Source organism: Eptesicus fuscus, chromosome 4 (genome assembly GCF_027574615.1).
Source record: "Eptesicus fuscus isolate TK198812 chromosome 4, DD_ASM_mEF_20220401, whole genome shotgun sequence".
NCBI classification, from domain to species: Eukaryota; Metazoa; Chordata; class Mammalia; order Chiroptera; family Vespertilionidae; genus Eptesicus; species Eptesicus fuscus.
This window is the reverse complement of record NC_072476.1, coordinates 72,905,279-72,924,663: the sequence shown is the minus strand read 5'-3', so window position 1 is coordinate 72,924,663 and position 19,385 is coordinate 72,905,279. Positions and strand designations below refer to the sequence as shown.

At 40.7% G+C, this 19,385-nt stretch overlaps 1 protein-coding gene across 4 annotated transcripts in view; it reads right to left on the bottom strand.

The window, feature by feature from the left end:
- POC5 (POC5 centriolar protein) overlaps positions 1 to 1,560 on the bottom strand; it is a 32,430-nt gene extending 30,870 nt beyond the window's left edge. For 2 of the 4 annotated variants that reach the window (XM_054715161.1, XM_054715164.1), the window contains exons 1-3: positions 1,419 to 1,560; positions 873 to 912; positions 365 to 502 (exon numbers count right to left, since the gene is read on the bottom strand). The gene's annotated coding sequence lies outside the window, so the exon portion shown is untranslated. The other 2 variants (XM_054715162.1, XM_028139663.2) reach the window with 2 other exon arrangements.
- Between the last annotated feature and the right edge of the window lie 17,825 nt (positions 1,561 to 19,385).

Genomic DNA, 19,385 nt, shown 5'->3' with positions numbered 1-19,385 from the left:
CACAAAAGCTCAGAGAAGGAAGTCAGAGTCACATACCAAAGAAAGATGAGCACTGGACAGAATTCCTTGAATTTGGCAATCAGGAAGTTGCTATGACATTCCCCTGAACAATTTCAGTGGAAAGTAGAACAGGTCTCAACCACAGTGGGCTGAAAAGTAAGTGAGAGATGAGGAAACTGAAGTAGAAAGGGCAGATACAGGGAAACGGCAATATTAGAAGAAACATGGATCGGGGCTAGACTGTGGAAAGGATGGCTGAACTTTATTCAGTGGGTGTTACTGAATCTACACATGATAAGTAAACTAAATCTCTGCATGGCTGTCTTTAGCTAAGCCAATTAGGAAGGATAAAATAAGCACCTACATCTCAGCAAGGAGTGGCTGCTTCACAGGACTTCAAATCCACCACTGTGGGAACTTGGTCCACCTCTGTTTCCATCCACTTCTTCCTTTAGGGTGTGCTTGCTGACCAATTAAGTATAGGGGTGGGGGTGGCGTGGGGCTGATTATTTAGAAAAACACACAAATGAACTGCAAAGTATGGTTGGACTTATAAGAGTTTTTGCATATAGATACTGCAGACACGAAACAACTACCGTACTTTTGGGAAATACGTCCTAAATCTTCCACCTGCCCTGCTTTGATGCCAACAAGGTATGGCAGTTTATTTGAAACTCTAAAAACAGTAGCATCACTTCTCCTAGGTTCAGAAACAAAGGAGGAAAATGAAGCTTGCTTTGATGGGTGGCGGGATGTACATCAGTTCACTAAATTTTCCATATTTCCTAACCCAAAACGTCAGAAACCAGGAGATAAAAAGTTCCGAGCGCTTCTCTATTGCCAGGTAAACCAAAGGACGCCTTGGTAATTACCTGGCTGACGGGGCTCCTTCCGGGAACTCAAAAGTAACACCTAAGAGGCAGAGGAGGAGCGAATTAGGTGCCAGCTGGCGGCAGGGTGACGTCCCTGCGCCCTTCGCGGACCTACCTGCCAGGCACGGACGGGGCGCGCGCGAGCCGCTCCCACGCCGAGGACCCGCAGCAGAGGGGAGAGCAGTGGCGAGTAAGCAAAGGGCTAGTTCTGGCCGATCCTTTTCTACCCACCCCTGTTTTAATAACTTTCTTACTTAAAAACAATAAAGCGTTTGACATGGTTCTTCCCCCGCCCCCCCGCCCCCTTACGTTTTAAATGGCCAGAACCCATGGGACAGTAACCGCTATATTTGAGGCATTCCTCCTCCTGCCCTCCCTCCTCCCCGACTCGGGGAGGAACACCTCCAGAGCAGCAGAAGGGCCCGTGTCTAGGGGACGATGCTCCCAGCCCGGAGCCCGGGAGCGGAAATCTGGGCCAAAGCACTTGCAAGCTCACTCCGCTGCCTCCGCCAGGGGCTCGGGGTCGCCCAGGGCACCGCTACCCACCGTCGCAGCTACTCCCGGAACTCCGACTCCTCCGCCCGCGTCGGCCCGCCGCGTCCCGGCAGAAACCACAGCCAGTACAGGGGCTACCTTAGCAGCAGCCTGACAGTTTCAAACTGCAGAGAGGAATTAAGGACGGCCCTGGGCATTGGCCCCGACCTTCAGCAACCTGACATGTGATTGGTCAAGCCAGCCGGGGGCGGGGTTTTAGACCGCGGCTGGGAGAAACCGTAGTTAAGGTGCTAAGGAAAGCCCCGCCCTCTGGTCCTGAGGGGGCGGGTCTTCAGGAGCCCTGCCGGGCGTCTGGGAGCGCATGCTCAGTTCCGTTCTGCGACTGCGGAGCGCCAGCCGCTGCCGAAACAGGATTTGGTTAGGGGCTGCGGAGCTGGGCCACAGGCAGCCAGGGCGGAATGCTGTTGCCTTTCGATAATGCTCAGTCTATGCGTGTGGTCCTCATGCATAAAAGTCATCTGCGTCTACAGGTGCCCGGCAACAGGGTCACTTGGAGGTGCTTTTTAAAAAAATGCACATTCCTGACCCTCTCTCTGAATTCCTCGGGTCTTGAGCAGGGCCAGGGAATCTGAAATTTTTAACTGTGTTCTGGACACTGTACTCAACTCATTTAATTCTCAGATTTATCTCCGTGATAGAGATGCTATTTCCATCCTCATTTTACAGATATGAAAACGGGAGCCCAAAGAGGTGACTTGCCCATGATCACATGGCTATTAAGAGCAGAACTGGTATTCAAATTGAGGTAGACTGGGTCCCAGAGTCTATGTTCCTATCAGTAAGTCTGTTGGAAACAGTGTGATTGTTGCGGATTAAATAGTGTCCTCAAAAAAAAAAAAAAAAAAAAAAAAGATGTTAAGTTCTAATTTCTAGTACCTGTGAATGTGAATGTACTTGGAAGTGGGGTCATTACAAAATGTAATCAAGTTATATTAGATCATGCTGGATTGAGGTGAACCTAAATTCAATAACTAATGTCCTTATAGAAGGAAATTTAGACACAGAGAGAGATACAGGAGAGAAGATGGAGGCAGGGATTGAGTGATGCATCTATAAACTAAGAAACATAGAGGATTGCCAGCCACTAGCAGCTAGAAGGGGCAAGGAAAGATCTGCTAGCTCTTTCAAAGGGAGCACAGCCTGCCGACACATTGATTTTGGCTTCTGGCCTCCAGGACTGAGAATACATTTCTGTTGTTTAAGCCATCCAGTTTGTGGTAATTTGTTATGGCATCCCTCGAAAACAAATACAGTGGCCCAGACCTTGAGATAAGAAAGTGCTTATTGTATCTGGGTAATGAATAAAAGCCAGAAAGTAGTCTTATTGAGGAGCAGAGTGGCACAGGATGAGGCTACAGATGGAGGTGGTGACCTGACTATGTTAAGGATTTGAGATTTCATTTAAAGCTCAATTAGATGTTTTTAGATATTCCAGAAAGCGATGAAAACAACTTAAACTGAAGGGATGACCAGGGTATATTTCATTTCCATACATATCACATTGCCTAATTAGGCAGCTATTCACCCAGCTTCAATATATTTTTTTTTTACTATAGAAGAAGGGAATAAATTTTGAGTGATGGATAGATGATATATATTTAAGTGTCTATGTATCCATCCATCCATCCATCCATCAAAAGAACACGGTAGATTATTTTTGGCAAGTGGCTCACAATGCATGTCCCCAAAGAAATCTTTTATAGCTGGACTACACAGTCTATTTAAAATCCATTCATACAATGAGAGCCAAAAAGATAGATTCATTGAATATATTTTTAAATGTTTATTAATTTTAGAAAAAGAGAGAGAGACATCAATTTCTTGTTCCACTTATTTATGCATTCATTGCTTGATTCTTATATATGCCCTGATTGGGGATCAAACCTTGGTCTATCCCGGGACGATCCTCTAACCAACTGAGCTATTTGGCCAGAGCCTCATTGAACACATTTAATTGAATTAGAGGATGTCCTCTCCAGAGGAAGAAAGACTGTCAATAAGCAAAGACACAGGTTGTTGGCAGGAATCATGGCTGCAGTGGTCTGCGGGTGAGACAGTGTGGCAGTGCTGTGCAGGGGTGGGTATTTGTAGAGGCGTAAGAGCTTGTACAGAGTATTTTGATTTCCTGGATTCCACAGTTGCATTTTGCTACACAACACTTCCTGGCTCTTTAATTGCAGAAGGGAGTTTATTTCTTAGCCCTCATCATCAGCCTTCTGTTCTTCCTAATCATAAAGACTCCTCCTTGAAACTCTCTGTTACCATCCCCTAGCCATATGAAAAAAAGCTTCTGATCTTTAGAATTTCCTTTTCCTGATCAAACAATCTGGGACTAGCTGTGAGGCAGGATTAATTAGTTTTACAGAGAACAATGTTACAGAGTCCCACTGATGTTTGAGTGCTATACAGATGCTGTATTCGTGGGTCTTTAGGGCTTCTGAGGGTGGGTTTGCAGATCAGGGTAATTCAGCTCAGAGAGAAAGGGCAGATCTTCCATTTTGGAGTGCTTAACCCAAAATGTACATGAGTACTATTCTGTATTAAGCAATGTGCTAGGCCATTTCACATATATTTTGCTATTAGTCATTACAAAATTCTGCATAATTAAATGATGGAACAGAAATACATTCACAGTAAAAATTTAATTTGATAATATGCAAAATTGTGATGTAATATTAACCACGATTATATATTACAATACTCTATTGTATATTTATCTCTAAAGTTTAAGATTTAATTTTTATAATGACTTTACTCTTTAGAATTTTTATTAAGAAAAAAGCAAATACATAAACCCAGATTAATTGAATGCCATGTATATTCTACAAACTTTCAGAAGAGAAATGATATGAAAAATGAGATTTTGAAATCCTCAAGTGGCATTTTTATCTATTGATATATAACATATATATCCAAATACTATATAAAGCAATCTCTATCATATAACTTAAAAATATATAGATTTTGTTAATATGAAAAAAGTGAAAAGTTCTTTTTAAAATTTATGGGTTTTTAGAATTTTATATTTAAAAAGCATTTTGTGTTGGGATTTATTCAATTTATATGAATCATTATTTTCCCAAAATGAGTGGGTATGTATTTGAAGACCATTTATTGAAAATACAAGTCATTGATTTATATCTATGACCCTGAACACTTACAAAATTTATGAAACACACAGAATTCTAAGAAAAACATATGCCAAGTACATAGTCATCTATAAACTCTAATTCAAATAATTGAAATGACAGTTGAAGATATTGACATCTACAGTATAAAAGCATCAATTATACCATGATAATGAGGGGATGAAGTTGATTTGCTGGATTTCTATGAATCAACACCCAAGCATCTTTAGAAAAAAACCACAACTTTAAAAGTGAATAGCTGTCGCCTCACTGGTATGGCTCAGTGGTTGAGTATCAACCTGGGAACCAAGAGGAGGTCAAGGTTAGATTCCGGATTGGGGCATATGCCCAGGTTTTGGGTTCAAGCCAAAGTGGGGGGCATGCAGGAGGCAGACGGTCAATGATTCTCTCTCATCATTGATGTTTCTATTCCTCTCACTTCCTCTCTGAAATCAATAAAAAACATTTTAAAAAAGTGAACAGCTATTAATTCATTTATGGCCAGTGAAGATATAATTGTATTAACATAATACAAATATGTCATCTAAATTATTTTAAATTATAAATAATCCTATCTTACTAAAATGATGAAAAATCTATATCGGAAGGTTTTTGTCTTTTTTTTTTTTTTTTTTGAAGCAAAAGGGATTTGAAGAAAACTTAATGGATATATTGGTATCAAAAACTACCATTTAGAAATTACTTTTTAGGAAAAGCAAAGTTTAATTGTCAGTTTTGCAGTTTAAATATTTTCACCCTTCTAATAGTTTCTAATCACAGTTGACTGAAAACTGTAAATTTTCTCTTGTACACTTTGCTGATGATAAAATAAGATAAAAATAAAACAAGACTTTTTAAAAAACTAGAGGTTTTAATTTACTATTTTAGTAATTTTGGTATGTATCTTTTCTATCCTCTTCAGTTAACCTGTCTCTGACCATAAAATCCCAAATCTCCTTCAAGGCTTATCCCAAATACCACTCCTCCAAGAAGTCTGTGGTTTTTTTTTTTTTTTAAATATATATTTTTATTGATTTCAGAGAAGGGAGAAAGAGAGAGAGAAACATCAATGGTGAGAGAGAAAATCATTGATCAGCTACTTCCTGCATACCCCACACTGGGGATTGAGCCCACAATCTGGGCATGTGCCCTTGACCAGGAATCAAACTGTGACCTCCTGGTTCATAGGTCAACACTCAACCACTGAGACACACCAGCTGGCAAAGAAGTTTGTTTTTGTTTTGTTTTTATAATACTTCTTATCATCTCTTTCTCACTCGTGTGCTTTGTATGCTTAACTCATTTTGTATTCTGTTGTAATTGCTAGATCCTTTGGGGCAGGGATTGTGTCTTCCTCATTTTTCGGTCACCTTGAGGACCAAGCCCAGACCTCACCTGCAGTGGGTCTTTAAAAAAACATTTGCTGATTTAAAAATGCTGAATATTTATGGTTTCTCCATCCTGTAAAAAATGATTTGTGTTTGCTGTTGATGCGACCTCTTCCCTTATTTTGGTAGGCCTGCAAATTCCTCCAGAACAGAGTGAGCCTGCAGCATGACTCAGCAACGTAGGGTCTGAGTGTGGTCCCTGCTCTAGTAGTTTCCAGAGAATGGAAGTAAGTTTGTCCCAGCCACACCAGGTGGCAGTGTGACCCACACTTGCATGGCCACCAAGGCACGTGTATGTGGAAAAACAAGGCAGTGATTCTTCAAGGAAAACATTTGAAAATAATTCAACACAAAAGGGCTAAGTGAACTCAATTTTCTATATTCTATTCAGAGATTCCAAGACTCCTGTGACTTATATCATTGCTGCTAACAGGGAAAAGTGAAAAAAAAGTTTTATTATTTGCACTGTCAACAGGTACACAGAGAGAAATAAATATGTATCCTGGCAGGCCAGAGCAAATCTTGCATTTATATAAAGAAGTACAAATGATCATATTGAAAGTTAATGTTATGGTATTATTTTGTAAACTAGAGGCCCGATGTACGAAGATTCGTGCAAGAATAGGCCTTCCTTCCCCTGGCTGCCAGCACCGCCTTCGCTCCGGCCTGGTGCCATCTTTCTGTCTTCGCTCCGGCCAGAGCCGCCTTCTGCCTCTCACCTTGTCAATGTCAATTTGCATATCCCCTCCTTTTTGGCTGTGGGCACCACCATCTTTGTCGTGGAATTACAGTCAATTTGCATATTCTGTGTTTATTAGATAGGATATGAGAATAGCTTTAAAAGGTACAATTATTCTTCAGAGTTCACACTATCCTGCCCATAAAACATTAAGAGATTAATCTGATTATCAAGACAGTATTTTGGGAGTTATAAAATGATTGGGTTTTGGAGCAGCTGAATTATTTGTGCAAAATGTTTTCCATGCTTTTAAATACCATTATTGTCTTAAAATTGGGATTATAGCTGAAGTCCCTCTGAATGTGGGATATGATGAAATAAGAGACAATTGCATTATTCCTGTATGGAAACCATATTCCTCTATGAAGAAGCACACTCTGCAGTACTTGGTAAGTATCATCTCTTCCATGTTTCCATTGGTTTTCTATTTGCTGAAACCTTAAGATAGAGGAGGCACTCACTAACAGAGAGAAATCTCTCCTTATCACAAGGACATTTGTCATTGTGGATATATCTGATTGCCCAGCACCCTTTGAACACTCCTTCATGTTTGGAAAATGTCTTATCTTATGAGTTCAACTTCCCCAGGCTGAAGCTGAAAACTGACTTTCCCAGGTTCCCTTGCAGCCTGGGCACAGGTGTATGCCCTGGATTTTACCAATTAGATGCACTTGCACATAGCTTTAGTTCAGAAGCAAGCAATGGGAGAAAGAAAGCATGCAGAATTTGTCAGTGGAAAAGATGACAACACTATAGTATTGGGCTTTTTGGGGGCATCAGTGACAGAGTTTTTGGCATCTGCTCCTGAGCATCACTAGAATGGGCTGGGCAGCATCTGTGCAAGTCCTGGTGGAGGGGCCGGCCAGTGGCAGCAGGGGTGTTGGAGCTGCAGTGGCGCCTGCGGAGTAATTGAACACTGTTCCTGATTCTCAAGCCCTCTCAGAGCTTCTGTGAATTACCTATTAGCTTTTAATTAATTCTTTTTTCCATCTAAGCTAATCAACATAGATTTTATTGTTTGCCACTTAAAACCCTGATAGAAGCAAGGAATAAGAATACCTACTCATTTTTTCTAGACATAAATTTTGGGATAACTTGTAAAAATTCTACCATGTTATAAATCTAGGGAAATTTTCACATGAAAACAAGGAAGGAAAAAGAAAGAATATAATAATTATAATATTGAACTGATTAAAGATCCAATAACTGAGCTAAAGCAACCACAAGTGAGTAAAAGTAAAGCCATTTTAATATTTAAGTCTATAACTAGCATGCTTTCTACAAATAAGGGAGTAATACGTTTAATGTTCAAAACTAGGGCTTTTAATGGTCATATAGGAAACACTTAAACTTGATATCAAAGAGGAATTTAACAAAGTACCAGTCTTTTAAAAAGTAGAACAGAAGACTGTTGCTTTTGTCTGACTAGAATCTTATTTCACTTGTAATTACAGAATTCCTCTTTGTTTTGGAGAGAGCACCCTTGGCCTGGGGACTACCCATAAGAAGATAAGAAATAATTGCTGAGAAGGGTGGGGCAGACGGTGAGCTAAGGCAATGTTGGTAGCACCATGGGCCACTTAGTGGTCATGAATTTAAAGTGAGTCCGGTCATCCTAGTTGTGTAGTTTTCTCCAACCACATTCAGCTGATTAGATGCAAGTGTGAAGTAGAGAGTGATTTAATCTGGGATACCATTCAGCCAATTGAAATGCAGGGCAAGATTGATGAGGTATGCAAGGGAGTGATTCTAAAGATAGACAATGGAATCTAAGTGGGATAAGGGGGAAAGGAGGACATGAGGTAAGGGAAGAAGAATGAAAAGTTGGAAGGCCCACTGGGGTCAAAGAACTGTAGTATTGTTAATATACAGAGTGGGTGGGAGAGGAAAAGGTGGTGGTCAGAAAATGGAATCATTGAAATTGAGATTTAGAAAAAAATTTATAAAAAAGATGGTTTATTCATCACTTTTCAGTAATACCCTTTCTTTAAATCAACTTTTTAAATGTATAATTTGTAATAATGAAGTTCATAGATTTTAAGTATATTGGTTGAGGACTTGACAAATATATCTACCTATGTAATTGCAATAGAAATCAAGATATAGAAGACGGCCATCTTTTCATAGCTCACTTGTGCCACATGGCAGTCAACCTCCCTGCAATGGACCAAGTGTGTGTAACCCCCTCTGCCCCTCGCACCCCAAATTCATATGTGGAAATCCTAACCTTCAATGTGATGGTACTAGGAGGTGGGCTTTTGGGAAGTAATTAGGTCATGAGGGTGGAGCCCTCATAAATGGCATTAGTGCACTTATAAAAAGAGACCAGAGAGGTAGTTAGCCTCCCTCCACCCTGTGAGACACAGAGAGAAGATAGCTGTCTATGAACCAGGAATCAGACTTTCACCAGATGCTGATTCTGCCAGCTCCTTGATTTCAGACTTCCCAGCCTCCAGAACGGTGAGAAACAAATGTTTGCAGTTTAACTCACCCAGTCTATGGTATTTCTGTTGTAGCAGCCCCAACGGACTAAGCACTCCGCAACCCTCACCTCAATGAAACACTGGTCTGATTTTTAAAAAATCACTATAGATGACTTTGAACTTATTCTAGAATTTCATATAAGTGAAGTCATACGGTTTGTACTCTTTTACCCTGGCCACTTTTACCCAGTGTAATGTTTTTGAAATTCATCATGTTATTGTGTTTATCAGTAATTTGCTCCTTTTTATTACTAAGTGGCAATTCATTGTATAAATATACAAGAATTTGTTTATTCCCCTGTGGATAGATGTTTGGGCTATTTCCAGTTTGGGTTGTTATTGACATTCATATATATAAGTCTTTTTATGGGTACATTTTTTCATTCTTGGGTAAATACCAAAAACTACAATTGCTGCTATGTATTACCTGTTTTTACATATTGTTGGATTTGATTTGTTAATGTTTTATTTAGGATTTTCCTATCTATATTCATATGGCTAAGGGAATCACCATAACTATCAGTCAAAGAGGGAAACATTTAGTCCTTTGCTGGAAGGTAAAGGCAAACCTAATCCTTTGGCTCTTTACCTGTGTTGGCGCCATCATATCAACAGTCCCTTGATCCTAAACAATGGCAAATGGAACCAGAATGCATATAAACCAGGTGGAATCATCCATCACGACAGGAAGAAAGGTACAAGAAATGAATATGAGGTCTTGGCAATTAAGGACAAAGCAGATATTCAGGGGCCACAACACTCCCTTCTCACAACTAAATAAACTTGCCCTAAACTCTTCTAGTTTCTGTTTTGGGAGTTCAATTTTATATATTCTTAGGCAACCAATTCTTACGTAGTCCGTGCTTCCTGAATTGAAATTCCTCTGCTCAATTACTGGTCATTTGAGTTTGCCTCAGTTTACCTCTTTATTTAGATTGATCATTTATTCTCAAAATGCAAGTCTACAAATCACAGGGCTGAGAGTAGGAGCTATTCTGATAAAAACACCGACAGTCAGAGACTCTCCAAAGGGCCGCCAAATTTTTGGGAGGCCAATGGTCTAATTTAAAATGTATTGAGGCAGCTGAAACTGGTTTGGCTCAGTGGATAGAGCGTCGGCCTGCGGACTGAAGGGTCCCAGGTTCGTTTCCGGTCAAGGGCATGTACCTTGGTCGCGGGCACATCCCCAGTAGGAGGTGTGCAGGAGGCAGCTGATCGATGTTTCTAGCTCTCTATCTCTCTCCCTTCCTCTCTGTAAAAAATCAATAAAATATATTAAAAAATATATATATATTGAGGCAGACCGTTTTCAGTTGTAGCAGTGTAACCACTGAACCACTGTACCTGAAGGTGGGTCCAAAGTGAAGCAGCCCCCATGGAATTACAGCTTTTGATACCTGGATCAAATACCCTTTTCCTTAAGTGTGAAGTGACTCTGGAGGGTAATTGCTTTAAAGACTGTCAAATTTTCCCAAAATAAAAATTACTTATTCCATAGTAAATAATTTAATTTACAAGATAAGATTTATAACTAATTTACTGGAACTTCTCTTTCCTGTATACTTTTTAAATACCCGACTGAACCTCTGGCATGTACTAAGGCTATCAGTACATTTTTAAGAAAACAATCAATATTCCAAAAGGTCTCATCCCAAAATTAGGCATTATGTAAATGTAACTGAAGTAAGAAACAAAGAACACATTGTTCTCTTCACTAGTTTCACTTCTTCCCTGACAATGAATTTTCATGAACTGCTTGGATTATTAAGGTAAATTGATATTTTAAAGTTTGTGATTATTTGTGAAGAAGTACAAATTGTGAAGAAGTAGGCTTTTGATTGTATATTTATAGTTATACTGAATATCTATGAACTATTGTGAGTAAAATACCTTCTGTTTTTAAATGGCTCATTTAGTATAGTATTTGCCAAACATCACTTACATGAATACTTATTATACAGCGTGGGGCAAAAATAGGTTTACAGTTATGAGTACGTGAAACAGAGTTTATTCTTGTATTATCATTTATTAATTATTGTATTATTTTCCATATGAACAACTGTAAACCTACTTTTGCCCCACCTGTATGTGAAACACAATTGTTTTATGACTTGACTTTAAAATATTAAATTAAAAAATGGAGGGTAAAGTATCTTAGAGCACAATATAAATAGCTTATATGACTGTGAGGGAAAGGACCTATTAGAGTAAGTTTTCTGAACACCTAAGAGCTGCCTTTTTTCTCTTACTCAATGAAATAATAGTTTTTCAAAATGTGTTGCTTGAATTCCTGCCATCTTAACGAGAACATATAGAATGTAACCTATGTGTTCTGCAGGTGACAATTGCACATGTCAGTTCACCAAGAGGTGCTGCCCTTGAAGTTTATTGAAGTACACAGACACAAAGGAGGAGATCAGAAAATAAAGCAATGTAACAATTTGGGGCCATATATAAATGATGGGTCCAGATATTGAATGCCTCCTCTCTCCCCTGACTCCTCTCCTTACCACACCCATTTGCTTCTAGTCTATTTATCTAAAACTAGAGGCCCGGTGCATGAAATCTGTGCACAGATACGGTACTTAGGCCTGGCCTGCGATCAGGGCCATCTTCCCTGGCTGCTGGCAGCCGGCCGGCCCCTGCCGCCACCCACCCATGTTCCCTGTTCACCATCAGGCAATTGGAGTCTGCTGGCCGGGGGAATGGACCAAGAGGTTGGCTGGGAGGCCCCAACCGATCGGGCGATCAGGGCCTGCGGGCTGGGGGCAGCTTCTGCATTGAGCATCTGCCTGCTAGTGGTCAGTGCTCTTCATAGTGACCGGTTGTTCTCTCATTTGGTCGATTTGCATGTTACCCTTTTATTATATGGGATCAGAAAGACTGAGGGTTGATATAAAGAAGCAAATGACCTTGGTTATTTCCTCACAAATTTAATAATCTTTCACATTTTGCTTTCATGTGGGTGTCAACTGATATATTCATAGGCCTTTTTCTCTCATTTTTGTACCATAAGCCTTCTGTTTATTAAAGTTAGTAAAAGAGTGACTTCTGGAGACATAATACATTATTAGACAAACTTTCAGCTTTCAGTTATAAGATGTTCTGGGGATTTAATGGTGATTACCAGTAATGTATTGTATGTTAAGGGTTCTCACCACACACACACACTATGTGAGGTGATGGATGCGGTAACTAATTTGATTGTGGTAATTATTTTACAATGTATACGTATATTAAATCACACTGTACACTTCAAATGCATACAATCCTTATTTGTTAATTATATCTTAATAAATCTGGGAAAAAAACGATCTGTGTACTTCAAGGTTAGGAAAAGCATGAGTGGCCCATGCTGAACCTGAGACGAATTCAAAGAAGAGTTCGGCAGATCCTCGAATAGAGAGCCATTTTGTTCAGCGTGGTTTCAGCAGAACCTTGATGAGATGCCATAGGAACTCTACCCATTAGCCTGCGGCAAAATTGCTTTCCGGTGCTGTGGTTACCCGAGGACTAACTGGGGTTTATTTGGAGGGTGAAGGACTGACCAGCAGGGAAGTGGGGGCTTGGGAGAAGGAATGGAAGGCAGGGGAGAGTGTGTATCAAGCTTCAGTCCACGGGACACCCCACCCTGCAGTCACTGGATGAACCCCCGTAAGTCAGAGCAGCGAAGGAGCTTAGTACTTCCGCTGGCGTGCGTGGGGGGCGCCCGTGGGTGGGGGTGCGCGCGTGGGCGGGCGCCATAGTGTGTGTATGGGGGGCGTGCGTGGGGGCGTGGGCGGGCGGCATGGCTTGCATGGGTGCACGTGCGTGGTGTGTGTGGGTGGGCAGCGTGCGTGCGTGGGCGTCCCGCGTGGGGGCGTGCGTGGAGCAGTGTGCAAGGCTGGTGGAGGAGAGCCCTCCGGTAAAGAAACGCGGCCCTGGTGTGGTGGAAGAGAAACGGAGGCATATAAACACTTTTATGAGTTTATGTGAGTGAACATGGATTGGAAGCGGGCAGCGCCCAGCTGGAAGTGGTGAGGAGCCTCCCCGCGGCGGGAGCGCAGGGCGGGATGCTTACAGTCCAGGGAGGTGGACGCTAAGGAAGCGATGGGCGGGCTGCAGCTTAAAACCTCTTGGGCTGTTGGTGATTGCCTTTAGGTTTCGATTGCGTGACCTTGAGGCATTTGCAGGCTTCCACAGGCCACCAGCATTGGAGCCGCCTGGGTTCAGTGGTCTCCTTGTTTTGTTGATTTAACAGGCTGCTTACACTGAAGCGGCCCTGTCCAGGGATTGGATGGGGCCACTGTAGTGTCCACTGCCGCTGGAGGCCTTGACACAGGAATGGCCCCTCCTCTCCGCCCTGGATTTGTGGGCTTGCATTTTTGGGAACAAATTGTCCACCTGAATAAAGAGGTAAACTGAGGCAAACGCAAATGACCGGAAATTGAGTTGATTCAGGAGGAGCCGAGGAATTTCAGTTCAGGAAACACAGCTATGGGGGAGTCAGTTGAAGGTTTGCGGTGGGCTGTATTTATTGGCAAGGAGTGTAAAGAGGGGGGAGTCCAGCCACAGTCCAAGCAGGAAGTTCATTGGCTTGAGGAGGGGGAGAGATTCTTGGCGGAAGTTTATTGGTTGGGAGATACGTTTCTGGCCTTCTGTAAATCAGGTATTTAAATCAGGTATTTATGGGAACTCAGTCTCTCAGTTCTTAAAGGTTCATTTTCCTGAGGACATATGCATGAGATTCTGCTTCATATCCGCTGGTTCCATTTCAGATTAAAATCCTTTCACAAAGTCAGGAGACAGTTATGTGTTTCCTTTCATTATACTAGTATCTGGAAACATTGGTCTACATAAGCATGTCCAACCCGCCGCCGGGGCCACATGCCTCCTTTAAAGCTCAGTCACTATTAACTAGGTCCAACATGTAGCCTTTTCTGGTTTATTTTCTAAGTAAGACAATGAATTGTCTAACTCTATTTTCTTGTCTCTACTTGTATAATAATTTAGCTGCTGCCAATTTTAATTTCTTCTCACTCTCTTGAATAGTTATATGGGGTGGGATGAGGGAGAAGCATTTGCTTTTCTAGAGTCATTTTACTCCTTCAAGTCACAGTTCTTAAAATTATAGAGTAATGATTCTGAAAATTATTAAAAGTAAAGCACTGGCTATTTATAAAAACTATCCTGTCTGTAAGATGCTCAGCTGTGGGCAGGAACTGAAAGTACAAATAAACAGGGATTCTGTCTGGGAATCTCTTTTGTCAGCCAGCATCTTTTTCTTGTGGATCCTTTTCTCTCCAACTTCATTTGACCCTTGGGTCTGTGTCTGTAATGGGGTCTCACATATACTTACCTTTTCCAGGGTTGGTATGTGTGATGATTAATTTTATGTGTCAACTTGACTAGGCTACTGGGTGCCCAGATTAAACATGATTTCTGAGTGTGTCTAAGAGGGTGTTACTGGGTGAAATGAACATTTGAATCCTAGACTCAGTGAAGTAGATGGCTCTCTCCAGTGTGAAAGGGCATCATCAATCCATGACTGAGGGCCTGAATAGAACAAAAAGTGGAGGAAGGGAAGATTTATTCCCTTCTTGCCTCCCTCCTTGAGCCAGGCTGTCCTCAGTCTTCATCTGCTCTTGGACTGGGATCTATGCCATCAGTTCCCCTGGTGCTCAGGGCTGTGGACTCAAACTAGAATTACACTACTGGCTTTTCTAGTCTCCACTTTGCAGATTGTGGGACTTCCCAGCCTCCATAATCATGTGTGCTAATTCCTCATAATAAATCTCCAGCTCTGCCAGAGTGGCTCAGTGGTTGAGTGTTGACCTGTGTCATCAGTTCGATTCCCAGTCAGGACACATGCCCAGGTTTCTGGCTCCATCCACAGCAGGGGATGTGTAGGAGGCAGTCAATCAATGATTCTCTCTCATCATTAATGTTTCTATCTCTCCCTTTCTCTTCCCCTCTCTCTAAAATCAATAAAAACATTTAAAAATAAATCTCTCTATATATGATATAGCCATATAATGTATGAAGGTAGATATATGTGGCTATGTATATGTGCCTATATATATGTATACATATATATATAGTATGTATTATTTATCCAGTGGTTCTATTTCTCCGGAGGATCCTATTTATAGCATGTGACTGGGGCTGGACCAATCTTAATACACTATTTGGTTGGGTTCACAAACTATGGATATTGACAAACTGAAGTTCTCTTTCTGCCTTTTTGCTAATCTGGGATAATATAAAAGTGGGCATGGTTGTGGTCACTGTCTTGATTCGCTTAGGTGGAGAGAGATTGCATGTAGAATGCAGCCAAGTAGAGGCAAGTAGTGGGACAAAAAGTCCTGGAGGTTTTAGTCTCTGGATCTGGCTATGCTTGAGCTCAATATTAGGGCCTTTTGAGCAAAATTTTCTGAACAAAATAGTTTTTTTTGTTTAGTTTTAAGTTAGGTTTTAGCACCTGCAATAGAAAGAGTTCTGACTAAAACATACTCAGAACTGGCAAGAAACTCAAGATGAAAATAAGAAAATGTTTGTATCAGAAAAATTTTTTGAGAAACTTAGCTTGATGATTAAAAAAAAATCTCCTTAGCACAATAAAAACTGATTTAATATCAATTAACAAGAGATTTTATGAAACCAGAATATGTGTGAACTTATGACAGTTTTTAATAACTCTTGTATTATCACACCCTAAAGAGAAAAGGGTAGCTAACATTTATGTTTCCTTGCAGAAGAGAAAATTACTCCGGGATGTTTTTGTCTTCTGGCCTCCAATTGTAAACAAGTTTGTGAAAGTTGGCAAGTGAGTAAATACATATATATTCTTTTATAAGTTTAATTCCTATGTGCAACTTTATTTCCAGGGCTGGGGGTTAGGGTATGAGGTGAATCACAAACATGAAAAGCAGTTGTTGATGTGCAATATATACAGTATACAGTAAATCAGATGGTACTTGTGATTCCTTTGAGAACTGGTTGGAAAACCATGAGATAACAACTGATATCTGGCCTTGGAAACCTGAAAGACCTATTTTGGGATGGTGAGTCTTCCAGCAAATCCCTGCTCTCTTTAATCACCAGGACCTCTCACTCCCAGCAAGCAATGATCTCAGCTATTGATGCCCTACCTTCAAAGCAACCCTTTGTTGTACAGCAAAAACAAATGATTTATAGAGAGGCAGTGGGCCAAGGGCCTCTCAGTGCAGAAGTGCAGACCGTGTGTGTTACACCACATAACTGATCAATGGAAGCAGCTGATAGTGCAGTCGAGGGTCACAGATGATTGGGATGAATCATCTGTTTTCAAACTTTTTGTTTTCAGGACTCTTGGTACTCTAAAAAATTTCTGAAGAATGTAAAGAATTTTGTTTATGTGGGTTATATCTATTTATATTTACCATATTAGAAGTTAAATCAGAAACATCTATAAGTATTGGGAAGCTTACAGGCTCACGGAGGAGGATATGAGTTTCCAGTATTCTAATTTATATGGAAAGATTAGAATTTTTAATTGGCATCAAATACTGTGTTATTTTCCTTAAAGTAACTAGAATGTGAAGTGAAAATGTCCACCGGTACCCAAATCTGAATAACCATGCTTTGCCAGTGTTTTTTCAAGACAGCATTGTGTTCCAGGAAAAAAGTATCTAGTTCAGCTTACAATTTACCTATACAGTTGTTTCCCTTGAGCCAAACATTGTGCTTCATTATACAGAGGAAATGCTTTCTGAGTACTTTGCATTTCATAACAGAGAATGTTAAAAAGAAGTATATTCAAGGGTTGATAACTAACAATTTTTAGAGCTTTATCAAGGGCATTCTTAAGTGAAACTGGCTTGCTTTCCCCCCCCCCCCCCCCCCCCCACTGAAGTGTGTGACAATGAAGAATACAATGACTACTAGAATAGTTTAGTGCCACTGTCTTGATTGGTGCTAAGGTGCCAATGGTTTTACCCACATTGCTTTGCACTATCAGTGTAAATGTCTATATAGTGAAGGAGACACAAATCGTCTTAGTGTTATTATGAAAACAGTTTTGAACTTGTGGGTCCTTGAAAAAGATTTGGGAACCCCCAAGGGTTGGCAGACCATATTTTGAGAAGCATTGATTTAAAAGTGCTATCATTTTATTATTCAGAAACAGACTCATTGAGTACCTATTATTACCAGGCACTTCAGAGTGCATGGGCTGTGTCAGTGGACAAAACAAGATCTCTGCCTTCCTGGAGGTTATTTTCTACTAGTGGTGGTGACAGACAATAAGAGAATAGATATAATAAATAGTCAAATTCGTAGATGCATTAGGAGATAGTAAGTGCTATGGAAAATTAAAAACTAGAGCAAGGTAAGGGTGATTGAGAATGCTGGTAGGTGGCAAGTAGTAGCTTGAAATGTTAGAGTGCTCAGGATAGCCCTCATTGCAAAGTTGATATTTGAGTAACGTCTTAAAGGAGGTGAGGGGATTAGCCATGTGGTTGTCTGGTGGAGGAGCATTTCAGTCAAGAGAACAACTGTATAAAGACTGTAAAGTGTGAGTATGTCTGGCATGGTAAAAAAAAGCACCATCCTTGCCCTGGCTGGTTTGGCTCAGTGGATAGAGCGTCGGCCTGCGGACTGAAAGGTCCCAGGTTTGATTCCGGTCGGGGGCATGTGCCTTGGTTGTGGGCACATCCCCAGTGGGAGGTGTGCAGGAGGCAGCTGATCGATTTTTCTCTCCCATTGATGTTTCTAACTCTCTATCCCTCTCCCTTCCTCTCTCTGAAAAATCAATAAAATATATTTTTTTTAAAAAGCACTATCCTTATATGTAGCATGCCTCCCCTTTGATATAAATCTTTTATATATATATCTCAGAAAAATTCTAGTTTTTTTCATATTAATCATACTCTTTTTGGTTAGGTTTATTCATAGGTAATTTATGGTTTATATTACTGTTTTTCTCCCATTACATCTTCTTGGTCATTGATGCTACATAGACAAAACTTTGAAAGTGTATATTTATCTTGTATATGATTACTTTCCCAAAACTAAAAAAAAAAATCTGACCTTTTCAATAGATTCTTATATGAGCTATAAATAATTATGATTTGTGTTCTCATTTCCAGTAGTTAAAGTGCTTATTTTTACTTTCAGTTTCTTTCCTTTTTAATTAAACTCAACAGAAGAATTATGGTAGTATATTTAATCCTTATTTTTAGTGAGAATGCCTTTAATGTCTTACTGTAAGTTATTTGGTTGGCTGTTGGTTTGGAGTAGATATTTCTTTTTTTAAAAAAAATATTTTTATTGATTTCAGAGAGGAAGGGAGAGGAAGAGAGAGAGAGAGAAACATCAATGATGAAAGGGAATCATTGATTGGCTTCCTCCTGCACGCCCCACCCTGGGGACTGAGCCCGCAACCCAGGCATGTGCCCTTGACCAGAATCGAACCTGGGACCCTTGAGTCCACAGGCTGACGCTCTATACACTGAGTCAAACCGGCTAGGACTGGAGTAAATATTTCTTATATTGAGAAAGAATCCTTCTCTTCCTAATGCACCAGATATTACTTTCAGGCCACAAACTCAGGTGTGCAAGAAAGATAACAGGTAAATTTGTGTTTTGGGTCTTTATTTTGTAAGATGGCAAGACCTAACTAATCTCAGTCAGTTAGGGCTTCTCCTTCCCCTTTCCAAGGGGCTTACATTATGCTGAGGTGGGAGGAGAGTGGGCATCTGATCCTGGGCCTCCTTGTCTTGTCTATTCCTTCATTTCTCTCTTCCCTAATTGTGGCTGAACAAGTCAGCTATGAGGCAAGAGTGGGAGGGAATGGACAGGGAGAAGCAGCAAAGATTGGGGTATTCTTTCTAATTTTTTCTCTTACAGATTGCATTGGAATGCGGAAAAAGCAAGTAGTGTTCAGAGAAGTTTTCCTTACCCGGATCCCTGGTCTTCCCTTGACAGCTTATGGTCCTATCACAGGTTCGTCAACTCACTAGCTGTGAGGTGAAGTCACAAGTGGGGTGTGGAGTGTGGAGTGGTGGGAGTGAGAGGGTATGTGACGATCCCCGCAAGCAGTGAAGCATAGAAATAAAGGGAGAAGGGAAGATAAAAGGAAGGAAAATTATAGGAATAAGTAGCAAGAGAATAGGTCTGGGTTGGCATGGGCTGGCTGCTCTTACACATAAGCAAATTTGCTGGCTATTCCTAGTAAAGGACTTCCCATATTTCAATTAAAA